This window comes from Ranitomeya imitator, chromosome 2 (genome assembly GCF_032444005.1).
Source record: "Ranitomeya imitator isolate aRanImi1 chromosome 2, aRanImi1.pri, whole genome shotgun sequence".
NCBI classification, from domain to species: Eukaryota; Metazoa; Chordata; class Amphibia; order Anura; family Dendrobatidae; genus Ranitomeya; species Ranitomeya imitator.
Genome location: NC_091283.1, coordinates 832,051,569 through 832,071,172, shown reverse-complemented (window position 1 = coordinate 832,071,172; position 19,604 = coordinate 832,051,569). Strand labels below are relative to the sequence as shown.

The following is a 19,604-nucleotide window of genomic DNA, read 5'->3' as shown; positions in this document are numbered from 1 at the left end:
CCGCGTGTGTACGAGGTGTACGGAGCACAGCCACGTGTGTATGAGGTGTACGGAGTAGTGCCGTGTGTGTACGAGATGTATGGAGAGGAGCCGTATGTGTATGAGGTGTACGCAGCGGAGCTGTGTGTGTGCAAGGTATGCGGAGCAGTGTGTGCAATGTGTATGAAGCGGAGCGGTGTGTGTATGAGGTGTACGGAGTAGTGCTGTGTGTACGAGATGTATGGAGCGGAGCCGTGTGTGTGTGAGGTGTATGGAGCGGAGCTGTGTATGAGGTGTATGGAGCAGAGCCGTGTGTATGAGGTGTATGGAGCAGAGCCGTGTGTGTATGAGGTGTATGGAGCGGAGCTGAATGTGTACGGAGCGGAGTCGTGTGTGTATGAGATGTATGGAGTGGAGCCGTGTGTACGGAGCGGAGCCGTGTATGCAAAGTTTACGGAGCGCAGCCGCGTGTGTAGGAGTAGCTATGTGTGGCCATTATCATGTGCGGCCAATATACAGTAAGGAGCATCATGTGCGGTCATTATACAGTATTATTGAGCATCATGTGCGGTCATTATACAGTATGGAGAATCATGTGTGGCCATTATACAGTATGGAGCATCATGTGTGGCCATTATACAGTATGGAGCATCATGTGCGGTCATTATACACTATGGAGCATCATGTGTGGTCATTATACAGTATGGAGCATCATGTGCGGTCATTATACAGTATGGAGCATCATGTGCGGTCATTATACACTATGGAGCATCATGTGTGGTCATTATACAGTATTGAGCATCATGTGGTCATGTGGGGTCGTTATACAGTATGGAGCACTGTGTGGCCATATTTTTTTTTTTATAATTATTCTTTATGAACAGTGTGATCAGCAGTGCTAAATGGGTGTGTTTGAGACATGGATATGGGTGTGACTAGTGAATGGGTGTGGTCAGAGGTGTGTCCTAAAATTTGCTGCGGCGCGCAACTTTGTCCCTCTTTCCCAACTTCAAAAGTTGGGAGGTATGGTAATATGTGGTCTGGAAATGGTGCGGTGGTATTTGTCCCTTGTATGTGCTATTATTCGATCACTGTGGTTGTAATTTGTGGTCTGGTCATGGTGCGGTGGTATTTGTTCCTTGTATGTGATATTATTGGTCAAGATATACCTAAATTGTATTGCAGATTTTAACAAATATTTCCTAGGTTACAGTAGAGTAGGGCCCGGCCCTTTTTCTGGAATAATCTGGTTCGGGTACATCATGACCCCCGTCACGTGACCCCCGTCACGTGACCCCCGTCACGTGACCCCCGTCACGTGACCCCCGTCACGTGACCCCCGTCACGTGACCCCCGTCACGTGACCCCCGTCACGTGACCCCCGTCACGTGACCGGGGGGGCCCACAGTGTGTGAACAGCCCGGGGCCCTGGCTACCCTTAATCCACCCCTGGGTAGGGGTCATCCGGGCTCCTGGTAAAGAACCTGTAATCCTACCTCCCGAGCGAGAAACTATAGTATACCTTCCAGTGGGGACTCACTGCAACCTTGATGGGTTGGAAGTGGTTGTTCAGCCTGTGGTAGGCGGAGGAGTGGATCAAGAAGTCATGATAGCTCGTACGATAGCTGTGGTCCAGCGAGGACATGTCCCCGTAAGAGCTTCGTGAGCCCCAGGGAGGTCACCTTGCCACGAGGGACAGATCTGGCCCTGGTGTACCTACATAAGGGTGAAGTGGCGAGTCAGAAGGTGATGTCTTTATCACCGAAAGAAGGCGTGGGGTGGACCCTAGCAGTTGCTGCTGGAGACGAAGAGACACCATCCCCGGAGTGGAGTGGACGGGTCATCCTTGAGCAAATGGAAGTGGATGTGAAGGCTATGGGCCCTGAGCGTGTGCAAACAATAGAAACTATGCTGTGGGAAAATCAGGCCGCATTCGCCCGTCACGCCGAAGATTTCGGCTGTACTGAAGTCATCACGCATGAGATCCCAACTGGGGAAGCTCGTCCAATTCGAGAACGATACCGGCAGATCCCGCCCAAGATGTACCAAGAGGTGAAAACATTACTGAGGCAGATGCTGGATTCAGGAGTGGTGCAGAGTAGTCAGAGCCCTTGGGCAGCCCCGGTGGTGCTCGTCAAGAAAAAGGATGGGACCATCCGGTTCTGTGTAGATTACAGGAAACTCAATGCCTGCACTGTTCGAGACTCGTATTCGTTACCCCGCATCGAGGAATCCTTGACAGCGTTGGGGAAAGCCAAGTACTTCTCCACCCTGGACCTAGCAAGCGGATACTGGCAAGTAGCCGTGGCAGAGAAAGACAGAGAGAAAACCGCCTTCATCCTCCCTATGGGACTGTTCGAGTTTAACCGGATGCCCTTCGGACTCTCCAATGCTCCAGGCACCTTTCAACGGCTGATGGAAAAGTGTTTGGGAGATTTAAATTTCGAGGCTACCCTGATCTATCTGGATGACATTATTGTGTTTTCATCCTCATTCGAAGACCACCTTGCCCGGCTTGGGCAGGTACTCGGAAGACTGCGGGCGCATAACCTGAAGTTGAAGCCAAAAAAATGCCACCTCTTCAAGAGGGAGATTGAGTACCTAGGCCACATAGTGTCACAAGATGGAGTTCTACCCTCGCCAGAAAAAGTGGCTGCTATCCAGAGGTGGCCAGTCCCTCAAACAGTGAGAGAACTCCAGGCCTTCCTGGGACTCGCGGGGTACTACCACCGGTTTGTTAAAGACTTCGCGAAGGTGGCAGGTCCTTCCAATGAGTTGCTGAGGGGGACCGCTGGAGTGCCGAAGACCCAGCGCATCCCCTGGGCACAGGGACAACACGAGGCCTTCCAGGCTATAAAGAATGCCCTTACTTCGGCCCCGATTTTGGCCTACGCAGACTTCGATCAATCGTTCCTGTTGTACACCGATGGTAGCCTTCATGGACTCGGTGCAGTACTTTCTCAGATACAGGATGGACATGAGAGAGTTATCGGGTATGCTAGCAGGTCCCTGCGAGACAGCGAAAGAAACCCTCACAATTACAGCTCCTTACAGCTAGAGCTCCTGGCCCTGGTGTGGGCCATGACAGAAAAGTTTGCAGGCTTCCTGACAGGAACAAAAATTCAAGTTCGAACAGACAATAATCCCCTGGCCCACCTTGAGAATGCTAAACTGGGGGCCTTAGAACAACGGTGGATGGCTCGCCTGGCCAAGTTCGACTTTACCATCCGTTATCGCTCTGCTACCTAAAACGCAAATGCAGATGGGCTGTCAAGAGTGCCTGTGGAGACTCCAGTGGGGGATCTTGATGAGCAACTCGAAGAGGAGGAAACCTTAGACTTCAATAGGTTCAAGCCCCCAATGGTTGTGACCCAGTCAAGAAGGGAGGCCTGCGCATTACCCCGGTCCCTGGGGAGAACCAATGAGGAATGGGGACACGTTCAGGATGAAGACGAAGGGCTGAGACAGATGAAATGGTGGGTAATGCAAAAGCGGAAGCCTGGCAAACAAGAGAGAGATAATCTGGACTCTGAAATGAGGAGTGTGTTGCACCAGTGGGATAGACTGGAAGTGCGAGAGTCAGTACTATATCGTAAGAGGCAACAGCCAAAAGATATGGAAGTAAGGTGGCAAGTTGGCATCCCAGGAAGAATGGCTCAAGAAATAGCTAAAGAAGCCCACGAATTCGGAGCGCACTTCGGCCCCACAAAGACCTACCAATGGTTGCAGCGGTATGTGTATTGTGGTGGAAGAGGTTTGCCGGCAGTGTCGAGTATGTGACCTCATTAAGAGTACTGAACAGAGGGCACCCATCCAGACCATACAAACTAAGGAACCGTTGGAAGTCTTGATGATCGACTATCTCCTCATGAGACACTTGGCCCGGGGGCTGCAATACTGTTTGGTGATGACCGATCATTTCTCTAAGTTCGCAGTAGTCACTCCGACTAGAGACCAGACTGCGGAATCGGTGGTGCGAGCCATCTGTCAAGACTTCATCCGGGTGTATGGGTGCCCAAAGCGCATCCACTCCGACCAAGGCGCATGTTTCCATCATTGTTTGATGGAAGAATTGTATCGCATGTATGGCATCGAGCGGTCCCGGACCACCCCTTACCATCCTCAAGGCAATGGAGCTTGCGAACGATTCAACAGAACCTTGCTTCAGATGCTGAGAACATTGGAGGAGGATAAGAAGGTGTGTTGGCCAGACTATCTGCCAGAATTGGTCTGGACCTACAACAATCGGGTCCACTCCACTACGGGTTATACCCCCTATCTACTGTTGTTTGGACGAGCTGGACGAGAGATAATTGAGCTGAATTTGGAACAGCCAGAGGAGCTGATGGAGCGAACTGTCACCTCATGGGTGAAAGAGCATCGGCAACGTTTGCAAACGATACGGCGGTTGGCGGGTCAGCAACTGCAAGAAAAAGAACATACGGCCTGCAAACCGACTCAAGAGTTACCGCTCCAACCTGGAGACCGGGTATTGGTCAGAGAGAAACGCCCTAAGGGAAAACTAAGTGAGAGATGGGAAGTACAGCCGTACAAGGGTATCGAGTGGGTGTATGCTAACGGCCCTGTCTACAAGGTACAGATTGAAGATGGGGCATCCGCCCCAGAGTACTTCACAGAAATATGCTGCGGCCTTGCCGGTCTGAGGTCTATTCTATGCCATTGTCGCCTGAAGGCGCCACTCCACTTCCTGAATCTGTCATGCCTGATGACCAAATCAATGAGGAGTGGTGGACCGTCCCTGACACAGTAGGGGGTCCTCAGCCGCCCAGAGACGGTAATCCCATGGATGTACCAGTACCGCCATGCGAGGATGAGACCAGACAAGAGCACACAATGTCCCCTGCAACAAGTGTTCCTCTGGAAGATAGTCAAGCCTTGCCTGACAGCCAAGAACTTCGGAGATCCCAGAGGTCTAATGCAGGGGTTCCACCAGTCCGATATGTAGAACAGTGTACTCTGTCTGTTTTTACACCTTTGTTGCCTCCTCCATTACACTTTTACCCTGATGCTGTGATGGCCGATGGCCGAGGACGACAATCATTAAGAAGGGAGGCATGTAAGAGGGTGGTGCGGTTATGGACAATAAGAAACACGCTGTCACTTTAAGAGGCTGCATCCCCTTGTCTGGTGTGATGGTATGTTCTGCTTTTCTCCCCTGCTCTTATGTTTGTGATTAACTGGTCGGTGCTGTGTGGAGGGGTAGAGCTGAAGCAGCGTGTGGAGGAAAAGTTTCAGAGAGAACTGAGAGAACTTTGTGCTGTTCTGGCTGCAAGGAAGATTACACAGCTTGAAACGAACTGCATTTGTTAAATAGACTTTCCCAGTTACAGCAAAGGGTGGCTGTTCTGTGCTAGTTTGTGAAGCCACGAAGATACTGAGAAGGGGACTTACAGTTTCCAGGAACACCCCTAGAATCCAGAAGCAAGGAGAAGACCATGCTTTGCAGAGCTTACAGGAATCCGTGCGCACCACCGTTTTGGACTTTGGGGGGCCCCCTGAGACTGGACCTGTGTCCCCAACATCACCGTGAGTTTGTTCCTGTTTGGTGCACCTGTTAGGGCCTAGTGCAGGCTTCAGTAGTTAGAGCACGGTAGCCGTGTGGCCTGCGTAGTAAAGCCCAGGGAGGTTATATGCAGAGTAGCATCGATATTTGTTTTATTGTGTAAAGTTGCTTGTGAGACAGATTCTGAGTTGTGAGACAGATTCTGAGTTTGTAATTGTTGAAGCACTGTGCTATTTTACAGACAAGATAACTCATGTGCATTATCTTTTGCTATTGTAAACCCTTGTTTGCACCTTTCTTGTCCCTTCCATTCCCTGTCTCCCAATAAATCTATCCTTTGTTGTTTGCACCTCATCTTGTGTACAGTAGTCTTCCTGCACCGTGGTGGTCCCCCGGTCATCGCTTCATAGTTATAGGGAATGCAGAGACATTAGTGTACAATGAGCTTGTGATAGTCACTGGTCTGTTCATGTGAAAATAAAGAAGATAAAGTTATGATTCTTTCATTTTGGCCAATGAAAAAACAATCATGAAAATTATTCTGGCGGTTAAAGCATAAATGATCCCATCATCCCTAATAGGAGTTGGGCTCTGGAGACATTAGATCTGCTGCTTATCCTGGAAGCCAGAATATACAAGAATCAGTTACCGCCCGTTACTGCCCCCTGCTGGTCCGTCCTGTATTTATTGTGGTGCAGGAATCCTTCATGAATCATATACAGTAATTATAGTTACTTGTTTACTATTTTATAAGAGGAATCAGGCTCCGTTTGTTTATTATATTTGGTCTGTGTTATTGCATTTTTCACTGTTCACAAAACTGAATGATATATCCGTCACTTATCTTAGTTTCTGTCCTATTCATATACACACATAAGGTATCGCCAGATGTAACTACTCATATACTGACATTTACATCACAGTGAATGACTTATAATAATAATATTACAGAGTAAACGGTCATTTACAATGCTCCAAATTAATTCTATTTTTAAGTTAATAGCAAAACAAAAACACAAAATAACAAAACACAGCAATATACAGATAAAAGGTTAGAACCGACAGATACCGTACATCATCTAATAATTCAGTATCAGTATCAGATTCCTCAGAAATTTCCCCAGTGATTAATTTGTTTATAATTAGCCATGAGGAAGTAGTAATAGTGTTATATAGGTTGCAGCAGCGCTCAGTATAAAGTGTCTCGTATTGCTGCAAATTTAGACAACAACCACTTTCTTGTCGGTATGTAGGTATAGTATTCTGGATAAATTCGCGCACAACGAGATTTAAAGGAACCAGAACATATATTTGATGGAGATAATGAGTGGAAAATACAACAGTGGAGAATGTGTCTATGTATACATAAATATTGCACTTGGCCCGTAATCACGCTTTGCTAGAATTTACGAGGCCCTATGAAGATGATGGCCCCCTGAAAAAATATATAAAAATCAGTACATTCAGTGCAGATACTAGGAGAATACAAACAAACTTATAGTGCAGACAATATATTGCACTCTGCCCAATGGGTGGCCACCGGTAGGCAACTGAAGTTAGATACTACCTACAGTGAAAGGTGGTAGGAACTTGGAAGCAATAATGAGTGGATGAGTTAATGAGTCTTATAAAATTAGTCTCTTAAGATTCACAGTCTGAGTAAGAAAGTTCACAATCCTTGTTGAGTTGAGATTTCTCAAAGTCTGGTGGAAGACTTATAATGTCATTAAGAAGGCATGCATGTGTAAATAGAAAAAAGCTGAAAATAGGGATGATAAAAGAAGCAGCCCCGGCCAGTGGCAAAGCTTCAGTAGATGAGGTAATGTGGCGTGCTTCAGACAGATTAGCCGGGTCAGAAATCTGCTGAGTGCGCGCCGTCTGTTACCTTGGTTGGAACTGCTGTCCTGGATAAAGGCTGTTTCTTCCTCAGTGATACAGGCGGTGGAGATGTCCGGCGTCCTGGGTAGCGTGGCGAGTCCCGACTTCTGGTTGTGTTCACTGCTTCCTAGCGGTATGCGATGACCGCAGCAGGACCTGCCGTGACGTGATTAGTCACGTGGAGCCGCGGGATAGTCTGGAGTTTAGCTTTGAGAAAGTACAAATAGCAGAAAGGACCAATACCCTACGCGTTTCGGAAAGAGCGCTTTCCTTCATCAGAGATGCTCCTAGGTGCCTAGATAGATCCTTTTATAGGGAGAATAAAAATCAGCTGATCTTACAGGAAACCAAAGAGTTCAAGCTCACTGTTCAGTCCTTTTGGAATAAGGGTGTCTAGCGTGAAAATCCACTTGCTTTCTGCTCTAGACATAGTCGCAGTATAATTACCTTTTCTCCAGGGTACTGGTATTTTTTCAAACCGTTATTTCCATGGAATTTAGGTCACTGTTGTGCTTTTCCACAAAATGTTTGTACAGAGGGTGGCCCAAAAATGTTTGTTTTATATTACACATATGTTCGCTCATTCTCACTTTGAGCGGGCGTTTGGTCCTGCCCACGTATAGTTGATCACATGGGCATTTTATGACATATATAACCCCTTCTGTGGTACAAGTAATATATTGCTTGATGGCATAATTCTTGCCGTTTCTTACAATTGTGAGTTGTTTTTTGCTTTGTGTCTAGAGCGCCCCCACGTAAGGGCAATGGGGTACTCGGTACCGGGTCCTTTGGTTCAGGGGATGTCACGGTGGCCTGACCCGGTCCGTGGCCCTTTGAGGGGAGTCCAATAAAAGGAATAGCTTTGGTACCTGTGGTATTCGGCCAGGGTGACCGACGCTGCTTAGGGGTTCGCTGGGGTGATGTTATGGCAGCTGGATGGTATACCTTCCCACAGGTGAAGTATGTCCCCAGGGCTTCCCAGTGTGTAGATGGTGGATGGTGTGAGGCACAGTGAATAACGAGGACACAAGGTTGCAGTCTCTTTACCTTTTACTGAAGACTTCAGCATCCACAGTCCAGAGCACCAGATCACAGGGCAGGCAGAGTCCGGCCAGTCTGAAGGCAAATCTAGAGTCCCCTTATCCAGGTGGAAATCAGTAGCATTCCTCTAGCGCCTGGGTGTTGTAGTACCTCCCTGCTGAGCTTCTCAGTAAGGTCCTCACAACTATTGTAGATGTAATGTCTCTCTCTCTCTGTCCCCCAGATGGTATGGATAGGACAAACCCATATGACTGATGGCCTGAGGCTTTTTACAGGGACCCTAGCACGCCCCAGCCCCCACAAGTTGCCACCGTGCCTCCTGGGTATAAGGTGCGGATAGGTAACGTGGAATTATCTGTCCTGCCAGTCTTTGAAGTAAAGCATAGAGATCCTTACTCCCTCGGTATGCTGGCTACCGGCTTCTGCGCCTCAGAAAGGAGCAGCCTGTTCCTGGCTGATCTCCCTCTGATATTCCTCTCCTGTGCTCTGCTTTCCTGCACACTCTCTGCAATATGTTCTCTTCCCAGGATCTGTAGCACTTCATGCCACAGAGCTCCTCTTCCTCTGTCTTCCTGACAGGAACTGAACTCTGAACTCCTTTTCCCTCCAGATCAGGATGTTATATAGGGGAGTTCACCTTAAACAGGCTCAGAGCTCCCCCTTCTGGTCTGGAGTGTGAACATGTTGCATGCATTGTGTTTACCTGGTGAGGAGATCTCCTTTATTGCCTTCAGACGTAACATCACTCCCCCCTAGAGGAGAATAACATTACTGCAGCAACCAAGACCCTGGGGCGCTGCATGTCTTTCTGCACATTGTGCACTTACGGCAGGGAAAAAACCTTTAATGGTTTTTTCAAAAAACTTTTTTTTTTTCAAAAAACTTTTTCGTATTGGGAGCATTAGAGTGCTGTACTGTAGGTGCAATCAGATTACCAAGGTTGCGGGCTTTTTTGTATATGAAGTGTGGATGAGTGGGGATGTGATTCCCTAAGATTTTATCATCTTTCAGGATACCCCAGTGTTTGTTCACTATTTTTTTAAGAATGCTGGCATTTGAATTAAATTGTGTTATAATTGGAACAAACCCCGTTCTCTCAGTATTCTCTTTCGGGGGTTTTCCTTTGAGTAAATCCTGGCGAAGTAGGCTGGAGACCTGATTTTTAGAGGCCTCCAGTGTTTTGAGCTCATAGCCTTTTTCCAAGAATTTAGCGGTTAATTCCTCCGCTTCTTTGTCATATTGTTGGGGTTTTGAGCAGTTTCAATGTAATCTCATGTACTGACTTTTTGGTACATTTATCTGCCAGGTAGGTAGATGGCAACTGTTGATGTGAATAAAGCTGTTGACATCAGTGGGTTTGTTAAAAGTGCAAGTTTGTATACACGAGTTCTCATTAAACACCTTTCGGTCTAAAAAATTTATGTTTTGAGTGCTGATAGTAGCATTAAAAATTTAAGAAAAAATCATTTTTATTAATATTGTTTAAAAATTGATCAAGAGATTGAGTGGTGTAGGTGAGTCTATACACAGCTCAGCATTCAGAGAACTGATTAATCTGCAGGTGATAAACAGGGATTTTATCAAAAGAGGACTAGTATACCTGCTGATTGGCAGCTTTCTGCCTATGCACAGTTTACACAGAAAGTGGACAGTCAGTGGTGTAGGTGGGGCTATACACAGCTCAGCATTCAGAGAACTGATTAATCTGCAAGTGATAAACAGGGATTTTATCAAAACTGCAGCAAGCAGCCCAGTAAATGACATCACTGGAATCAGGGTCTCTGCCTCTATATAATGCTGCTCATAGATGGGTGAGCAAAAATCTGGTGACAGACTCCCTATAAAGAGGACAAGTACCATAGACAAACTGCACATTAAAGGGGTTATCCAGGATTTTTTTTGATCTGTGGGGCCAAGCATTTATTGTTGGATATTTGCTAACTTTCTGCCCTTGTCCCGCTCTCTCTCAGCTCAGCGCGGTCACAGCACCTCTCCCAGCGGCGATTCTTGCACTTCCTGTGACATCACACCAACCAAGCGGTTCCTTCTCTTCGGCTCCGATTTGTCGACGGGACGTCACTTTCACCGTCATGTAGATTCATATCTAGCTCCCCTCTGCGTAACTCAGCGCAGGCGACCTGAGTTTGTGCGATTTGCATTGCATGAGTGCAAAGAACTCTGCAAGGGACAGATTTCCAGAGCCTAAGCTAGCAATCTTAGTTCACTACCCTGCGTGGGATTTTTTTTTTTCAAATAACGTGTGGAAAATGTCGGTGAGTATTAAAATAAAGTATTTTTTTGGGTGCATATTTTATGTTTTTTTGGGTTACGAGGTTAGTAATGGGGGTGTCTGATATTAATGGAGAGGTGTCTAACACCAGGGCTTGATGTCAGCTGTATTTTTGGACAATTCACAGTTGACCTCAACCCCAAGCACCATTATTCCAATTGCCAACAAATCAGCATAATGTGATGCTCTACTTCTGGGGTGGCTGCCGGCTGGTATTTTTAGGCTGGGAAGGGCCCAATAACCAGGGACCAGCCCAGTCTGATAATATAAACCCGCAGCCATCTGCTTTACCTTTGCTGGTTACCAAAAATGGGAAGGACCCCACATACTTTTTTAAATTTATTTATTATGTTAATTCATGTACATTAAAGTACACACTTAAGGGTACCGTCACACTATACCATTTAGATCGCTACGACGGTACGATTCGTGACGTTCCAGCGATATCGTTACGATATCGCTGTGTCTGACACGCAGCAGCGATCAGGGATCCTGCTGAGAATCGTACGTCGTAGCAGATCGTATGGAACTTTCTTTCATGGCTGGATCTCCCGCTGTCATCGCTAGATCGGTGTGTGTGACACCGATCTAGCGATCTAGCGATGCGATCCAGCGATGCGTTCGCTTGTAACCAGGGTAAACATCGGGTAACTAAGCGCAGGGCCGCGCTTAGTTACCCGATGTTTACCCTGGTTACAAGCGTAAAACTAAAAAAAAAAAAACAGCACATACTTACATTCTGGTGTCCGTCAGGTCCCTTGCAGTCTGCTTCCCGCACTGTGACTGCTGGCCGTAAAGTGAAAGCAGAGCACAGCGGTGACGTGCTTTCACTTTCACTTTACGGCCGGCAGTCACAGTGCGGGAAGCAGACAGCAAGGGACCTGACGGACACCAGATGTAAGTATGTGCTGTTTGTTTTTTTTTAGTTTTACGCTTGTAACCAGGGTAAACATCGGGTTACTAAGCGCGGTCCTGCGCTTAGTTACCCGATGTTTACCCTGGTTACCCAGGGACCTCGGCATCGTTGGTCGCTGGAGAGCTGTCTGTGTGACAGCTTCCCAGCGACCACACTACGATTTACCTACGATCATGGCCAGGTCATATCGCTGGTCGTGATCGTAGGTAAATCGTATAGTGTGACGGTACCCTAAGGCACTAATTAGATATCTCAAGGATATCTATCTATAAATCTAAGGTATTTTGGACCTTAAGAGAGCGACACGTTTCGTAGAGACAATGTCCCCTTTGTTAAGTTGATATATGCTGGATGCAGCACTGCAGAATCTATTGGACTTGATGAGAAAAATAGCATTATCTGTATACTCGTCAGTAGCAACCAGAAAGTGATTTTTTTCCCAGACATATAGAATATATGTAAACATATTCAAACACACACTATTACACCAAAGGGTCTGTTTCTGCAGGAGCGCACAGATCCTCGGCCTCACAGCTTCCTGTGATTCTTCTCGATTGATAACTCCGCTCAGGCTAGTGGCATGGTTGAGTCTTATGCGTCCTTCAGATATAACATTTTTTCTGCAGCATTGGATGGGCACAGGAGTGCTGCAGATTATTCCTGTGCTGAGATAATCCTATAAACGTGACCCTGATACATGTTTTCTTATTTATATCTTATTTATGCCATATATTGGATTGCACTTCAAAATATAGGATATATCAAAAATACCTAGGTCAATGTACATATGAATACTACAGACAAAGTGAACACTAAAAATCATAAAAAACAGTAAAGTCTATTGATTTAAAAAAAAACAAAAAAAAACATTTAAAATATATGGAAAAGCATAGGTGCCTCACAGATGAGGGACATAAAAACAGAGCTGTTCCTATACAGTATGTGATATATGGACATGGTGCTGCTGTTCTTACAGGGTGTATCACAGAAATAATTAGGTTTGCATACCATATGTTACATATGTCCAGTACCAATACCGTATAGGAACAGGTCTATTTTTTGCGTCCCTGTGAGGCACCTATGCTTTTAATTTTCCATATACTTGAAATGTATTTTTGTATAATCAATAAACTTCACTGTTCTTAACGATTTCTAGTGCTCACTTTGTCTGTGGTTATACATAGGAACATATTTTCTTATTTGTAGTATCCAACCATGCAGAGCTGTTCATGGTCTGCACATAACACAGCTCCTGGCCAGGGGAGATTTCATAAGTCACTTATGATAATTGAGAATATAGACAACACTGCAGGGCTCGCACCTGCCGCTTTCTGAGGTAACATATTTCTTTGCCTGTTTTATCACAGGAGTGAGTGTTTTCTGCCATGCCACCAGTTCTGTGAGCTCATCATAAATCAAGTAAGTGACATACAATCTCAACAGCCACTGGAGCTCCCACATCACTGACTTCATTAAATTATGAGCTGATATGACTGACAGCACAAACACTCGTTTCTGTGATAAAGCAGGCAGGGAAATGTGTTAGCGAGGGCTCATCTAGTGGGGATTATTCCCTTTAACACTAAAAGTCCCAAAAATTTCGAGCTCCCCCAGGTTACAAAGGTAGAAATGTTAAATAAACCCCTCTCTGGGACTTCTAGTGTTAAATTGTTAATGTTGCAGCATGAATCAGGAACAATGCCATATAAAGAGGAGCATATAATAAATCTCACCAGAAATCCTTCACACCAGGGAAAACACCACAGAGAGGTACCTGGAAAACAAATTGCTCAGTAAATTCAAGGATCCTCATACATGCAGCTAGGAAATTTACTATTATACAAAAATATGCTATGTCAAAACATGTTATGTTGCTAACTGCAAAATCATATATCATATAAATAGAGGCCATAGAAGGATCAGTATACAGCACTGATAACATGGTGTCCGATACCAGTACATAGAAGGGTCAGTATACAGCACTGATAACATGGTGTCTGATACCAGCACATAGAAGGGTCAGTATACAGCGCTGATAACATGGTGTCTGATACCAGTACATAGAAGGATCAGTATACAGCACTGATAACATGGTGTCTGATACCAGTACATAGAAGGATCAGTATACAGCGCTGATAACATGGTGTCTGATACCAGTACATAGAAGGATCAGTATACAGCACTGATAACATGGTGTCTGATACCAGTACATAGAAGGATCAGTATACAGCACCGATACCATGGTATCTGATACCAGTACATAGAAGGATCAGTATACAGCACTGATAACATGGTGTCTGATACCAGCGCTCATAGAAGGATCAGTATACAGCGCTGATACCATGGTATCTGATACCAGTACATAGAAGGATCAGTATACAGCACTGATAACATGGTGGTCTGATACCAGTACATAGAAGGATCAGTATACAGCACTGATAACATGGTGTCTGATACCAGTACATAGAAGGATCAGTATACAGCACTGATACCATGGTATCTGATACCAGTACATAGAAGGATCAGTATACAGCACTGATAACATGGTGTCTGATACCAGCGCTCATAGAAGGATCAGTATACAGCGCTGATACCATGGTATCTGATACCAGTACATAGAAGGATCAGTATACAGCGCTGATAACATGGTGTCTGATACCAGTACATAGAAGGGTCAGTATACAGCACTGATACCATGGTATCTGATACCAGTACATAGAAGGATCAGTATACAGCACTGATAACATGGTGTCTGATACCAGCACATAGAAGGGTCAGTATACAGCGCTGATAACATGGTGTCTGATACCAGCACATAGAAGGGTCAGTATACAGCGCTGATAATATGGTGTCTGATACCAGTACATAGAAGGATCAGTATACAGCACTGATACCATGGTATCTGATACCAGTACATAGAAGGATCAGTATACAGCACTGATACCATGGTATCTGATACCAGTACATAGAAGGATCAGTATACAGCACTGATAACATGGTGTCTGATACCAGCACATAGAAGGGTCAGTATACAGCGCTGATAATATGGTGTCTGATACCAGTACATAGAAGGATCAGTATACAGCACTGATACCATGGTATCTGATACCAGTACATAGAAGGATCAGTATACAGCACTGATAACATGGTGTCTGATACCAGTACATAGAAGGATCAGTATACAGCACTGATAACATGGTGTCTGATACCAGTACATAGAAGGGTCAGTATACAGCGCTGATAACATGGTGTCTGATACCAGTACATAGAAGGGTCAGTATACAGCACTGATAACATGGTGTCTGATACCAGTACATAGAAGGATCAGTATACAGCACTGATAACATGGTGTCTGATACCAGTACATAGAAGGATCAGTATACAGCACTGATAACATGGTGTCTGATACCAGTACATAGAAGGGTCAGTATACAGCACTGATAACATGGTGTCTGATACCAGTACATAGAAGGGTCAGTATACAGCACTGATAATATGGTGTCTGATACCAGTACATAGAAGGATCAGTATACAGCACTGATAACATGGTGTCTGATACCAGTACATAGAAGGGTCAGTATACAGCACTGATAACATGGTGTCTGATACCAGTACATAGAAGGGTCAGTATACAGCACTGATAATATGGTGTCTGATACCAGTACATAGAAGGGTCAGTATACAGCACTGATAACATGGTGTCTGATACCAGTACATAGAAGGGTCAGTATACAGCACTGATAACATGGTGTCTGATACCAGTACATAGAAGGGTCAGTATACAGCACTGATAACATGGTGTCTGATACCAGTACATAGAAGGGTCAGTATACAGCGCTGATAACATGGTGTCCGATACCAGTACATGGAAGGATCAGTATACAGCGCTGATAATATGGTGTCCGATACCAGTACATGGAAGGATCAGTATACAGCGCTGATAATATGGTGTCCGATACCAGTACATAGAAGGGTCAGTATACAGCGCTGATAACATGGTGTCTGATACCAGTACATAGAAGGGTCAGTATACAGCGCTGATAACATGGTGTCTGATACCAGTACATAGAAGGATCAGTATACAGCGCTGATAACATGGTGTCTGATACCAGTACATAGAAGGATCAGTATACAGCGCTGATAACATGGTGTCTGATACCAGTACATAGAAGGATCAGTATACAGCACTGATAACATGGTGTCTGATACCAGTACATAGAAGGATCAGTATACAGCGCTGATAACATGGTGTCTGATACCAGTACATAGAAGGATCAGTATACAGCGCTGATAACATGGTGTCTGATACCAGTACATAGAAGGATCAGTATACAGCGCTGATAACATGGTGTCTGATACCAGTACATAGAAGGATCAGTATACAGCGCTGATAACATGGTGTCTGATACCAGTACATAGAAGGATCAGTATACAGCGCTGATAACATGGTGTCTGATACCAGTACATAGAAGGATCAGTATACAGCGCTGATAACATGGTGTCTGATACCAGTACATAGAAGGATCAGTATACAGCACTGATAACATGGTGTCTGATACCAGTACATAGAAGGGTCAGTATACAGCACTGATAACATGGTGTCTGATACCAGTACATAGAAGGATCAGTATACAGCACTGATAACATGGTGTCTGATACCAGTACATAGAAGGATCAGTATACAGCACTGATAACATGGTGTCTGATACCAGTACATAGAAGGATCAGTATACAGCACTGATAACATGGTGTCTGATACCAGTACATAGAAGGGTCAGTATACAGCACTGATAACATGGTGTCTGATACCAGTACATAGAAGGATCAGTATACAGCACTGATAACATGGTGTGTGATACCAGTACATAGAAGGATCAGTATACAGCACTGATAACATGGTGTGTGATACCAGTACATAGAAGGGTCAGTATACAGCGCTGATAACATGGTGTCTGATACCAGTACATAGAAGGATCAGTATACAGCACTGATAACATGGTGTGTGATACCAGTACATAGAAGGGTCAGTATACAGCGCTGATAACATGGTGTCTGATACCAGTACATAGAAGGGTCAGTATACAGCACTGATAACATGGTGTCTGATACCAGTACATAGAAGGATCAGTATACAGCACTGATAATATGGTGTCTGATACCAGTACATAGAAGGGTCAGTATACAGCGCTGATAACATGGTGTCTGATACCAGTACATAGAAGGATCAGTATACAGCACCGATACCATGGTGTGTGATACCAGTACATAGAAGGGTCAGTATACAGTGTGAATGAGGGGCAATGAGTGAGGCAGATAGGTAAGGTGATGGTGGAGGAGCGCACAATGTCTGAGGGGAAACTTTCCTCTGTATGTGAGGTAGATGATGCTACACCAGTACATGAGGTGTAAGGTGAATGTTCCCAGTTCTGTGAGATCGTACTCTCATACCTCCCAACTTTCGAGGAAGGGAAAGAGGGACAAAGTTAGCGGCGCGCTGTGCGCGCTGTGGCAAACTTTAGGCCACACCTCTAACCACACCCATTTCACAACTAGTCACGTCCCAACCACACCCATTTAGCACTTCTGATCACAATGTTTCGTAAACAATAATTATAAACAAAAAAATATGGCCCCACATGATGCTCCATACTGTACAATGGCCACACATGATGCTCCATACTGTATAATGGCCCACACAGTGCTCCATACTGTATAATGGCCACACATGATGCTCCATAATGTATAATGGCCACACAGTGCTCCATACTGTATAATGGCCACACATGATGCTCCATACTGTATAATGGCCACACATGATGCTCCATACTGTATAATGGCCACACATGATGCTCCATACTGTATAATGGCCACACAGTGCTCCATACTGTATAATGGCCACACATGATGCTCCATACTGTATAATGGCCACATGATGCACCATACTGTATAATGGCCCCAAATGATGCTGCGTACAGTGTACTGGCCCCACGTGATGCTCCATACAGTATGATGGGCCCACATGATACTGCATACTGTATAATGGCTCCACATGATGCTCCATACTGTATAATAGCTCCACATGATGCTCCATACTGTATATTGGCCACACAGTGCTCCATACTGTATAATGGCCACATGATGCTCCATACTGCATAATGGCCACATGATGCTCCATACTGCATAATGGCTACACATGATGCTCCATACTGTATAATGGCCATTGGCTACATTATGCTCCATACTGTCTAATAGCCCCACATGATGCTTCGTACTGTATAATTGCCACACATGATGCTGCGTACTGTATAATGGCTACACATGATGCTGCATACTGTATAATGGCCACACATGATGCTCCGTACTGTATAATGGCCACACATGATGCTCCATACTGTATAATGGCCACACATGATGCTCCTTACTGTATAATGGCTGCACATGATGCTCCATACTGTATAATGGCCACAGTGCCCCATACTGTATAATGGCCACACATAATGCTCCATACTGTATAATGGCCAATGATCTATACTGTATAATGGCTCCAAATAGTGCCCCATACTGTATAATGGCCACACAGTGCCCCATACTGTATAATGGCCACACATGATGCTCCTTACTGTATAATGGCTCTACATGATGCTCCATACTGTATAATGGCCACACATAATGCTCCATACTGTATAATGGCCAAATTATGATCCATACTGTATAATGGCTCCACATGATGCTCCATACTGTATAATGGCTACACAGTGCCCCATACTATATAATGGCCACACATAATGCTCCATACTGTATAATGGCCACATTATGCTCCATACTGTATAATGGCCCCACATGATGCTGTGTACAGTATACTTGCCCCACGTGATGGTCTATACAGTGTAATGGCCCCACATGATGCTTTGTACAGTATAATGGCACCACACGATGCTGGGTACAGTATAATGGCCACACATAATGCTGGGTACAGTATAATGGCCCCACACAATGCTCCATACAGTATAATGGCCCCACATAATGCTGGGTGCAGTATAATGGCCACACATGGTTACCCCACCCCATCATTGCCTTCTCCATCACTACACACACACCCCTTTCACCGCGCTCCCTCGCAGCAGCCGGCAGCTTCCAGGGCGCTGAATGGTGTCATCCAGCTGCGCCGCTGACTGCTCACGTCACTGCAGCTGTGATACGCAACTGATAAAGCCCTCTCCATATCTCCTGTGCCAGTCAGTGTCAGAGCGAGGAGCAATATCTGCTCCGATCCGACACAGCCAGCGTCCGCTCCATACACATCGTACACACGCGACTCCGCTCCATACACCTCGTACACACGCGACTCCGCTCCATACACCTCGTACACACGCGACTCCGCTCCATACACCTCGTACACACGCGACTCCGCTCCATACACCTCGTACACACGCGACTCCGCTCCATACACCTCGTACACACGCGACTCCGCTCCATACACCTCGTACACACGCGACTCCGCTCCATACACCTCGTACACACGCGACTCCGCTCCATACACCTCGTACACACGCGACTCCGCTCCATACACCTCGTACACACGCGACTCCGCTCCATACACCTCGTACACACGCGACTCCGCTCCATACACCTCGTACACACGCGACTCCGCTCCATACACCTCGTACACACGCGACTCCTCTCCATACACCTCGTACACACGCGACTCCGCTCCATACACCTCGTACACACGCGACTCCGCTCCATACACCTCGTACACACGCGACTCCGCTCCATACACCTCGTACACACGCGACTCCGCTCCATACACCTCGTACACACGCGACTCCGCTCCATACACCTCGTACACACGCGACTCCGCTCCATACACCTCGTACACACGCGACTCCGCTCCATACACCTCGTACACACGCGACTCCGCTCCATACACCTCTGTTATGAAATGGTGATTCAGAACCACAATGGATGTTGAAGTT

At 45.8% G+C, this 19,604-nt stretch overlaps 1 protein-coding gene across 2 annotated transcripts in view; it reads left to right on the top strand.

The window, feature by feature from the left end:
- The window catches only part of LOC138666024 (C-type lectin domain family 2 member E-like), a 63,210-nt gene that overhangs the window by 9,590 nt on the left and 34,016 nt on the right, over window positions 1–19,604 (top strand). The window contains exon 1 of one of the 2 annotated variants that reach the window (XM_069754085.1): window positions 12,995–13,047. The exons of the other annotated variant lie outside the window; for it this stretch is intronic. The gene's annotated coding sequence lies outside the window, so the exon portion shown is untranslated. Of the gene's footprint in view, window positions 1–12,994; window positions 13,048–19,604 lie in introns of those variants that run through there. 2 annotated transcript variants of the gene reach the window in all.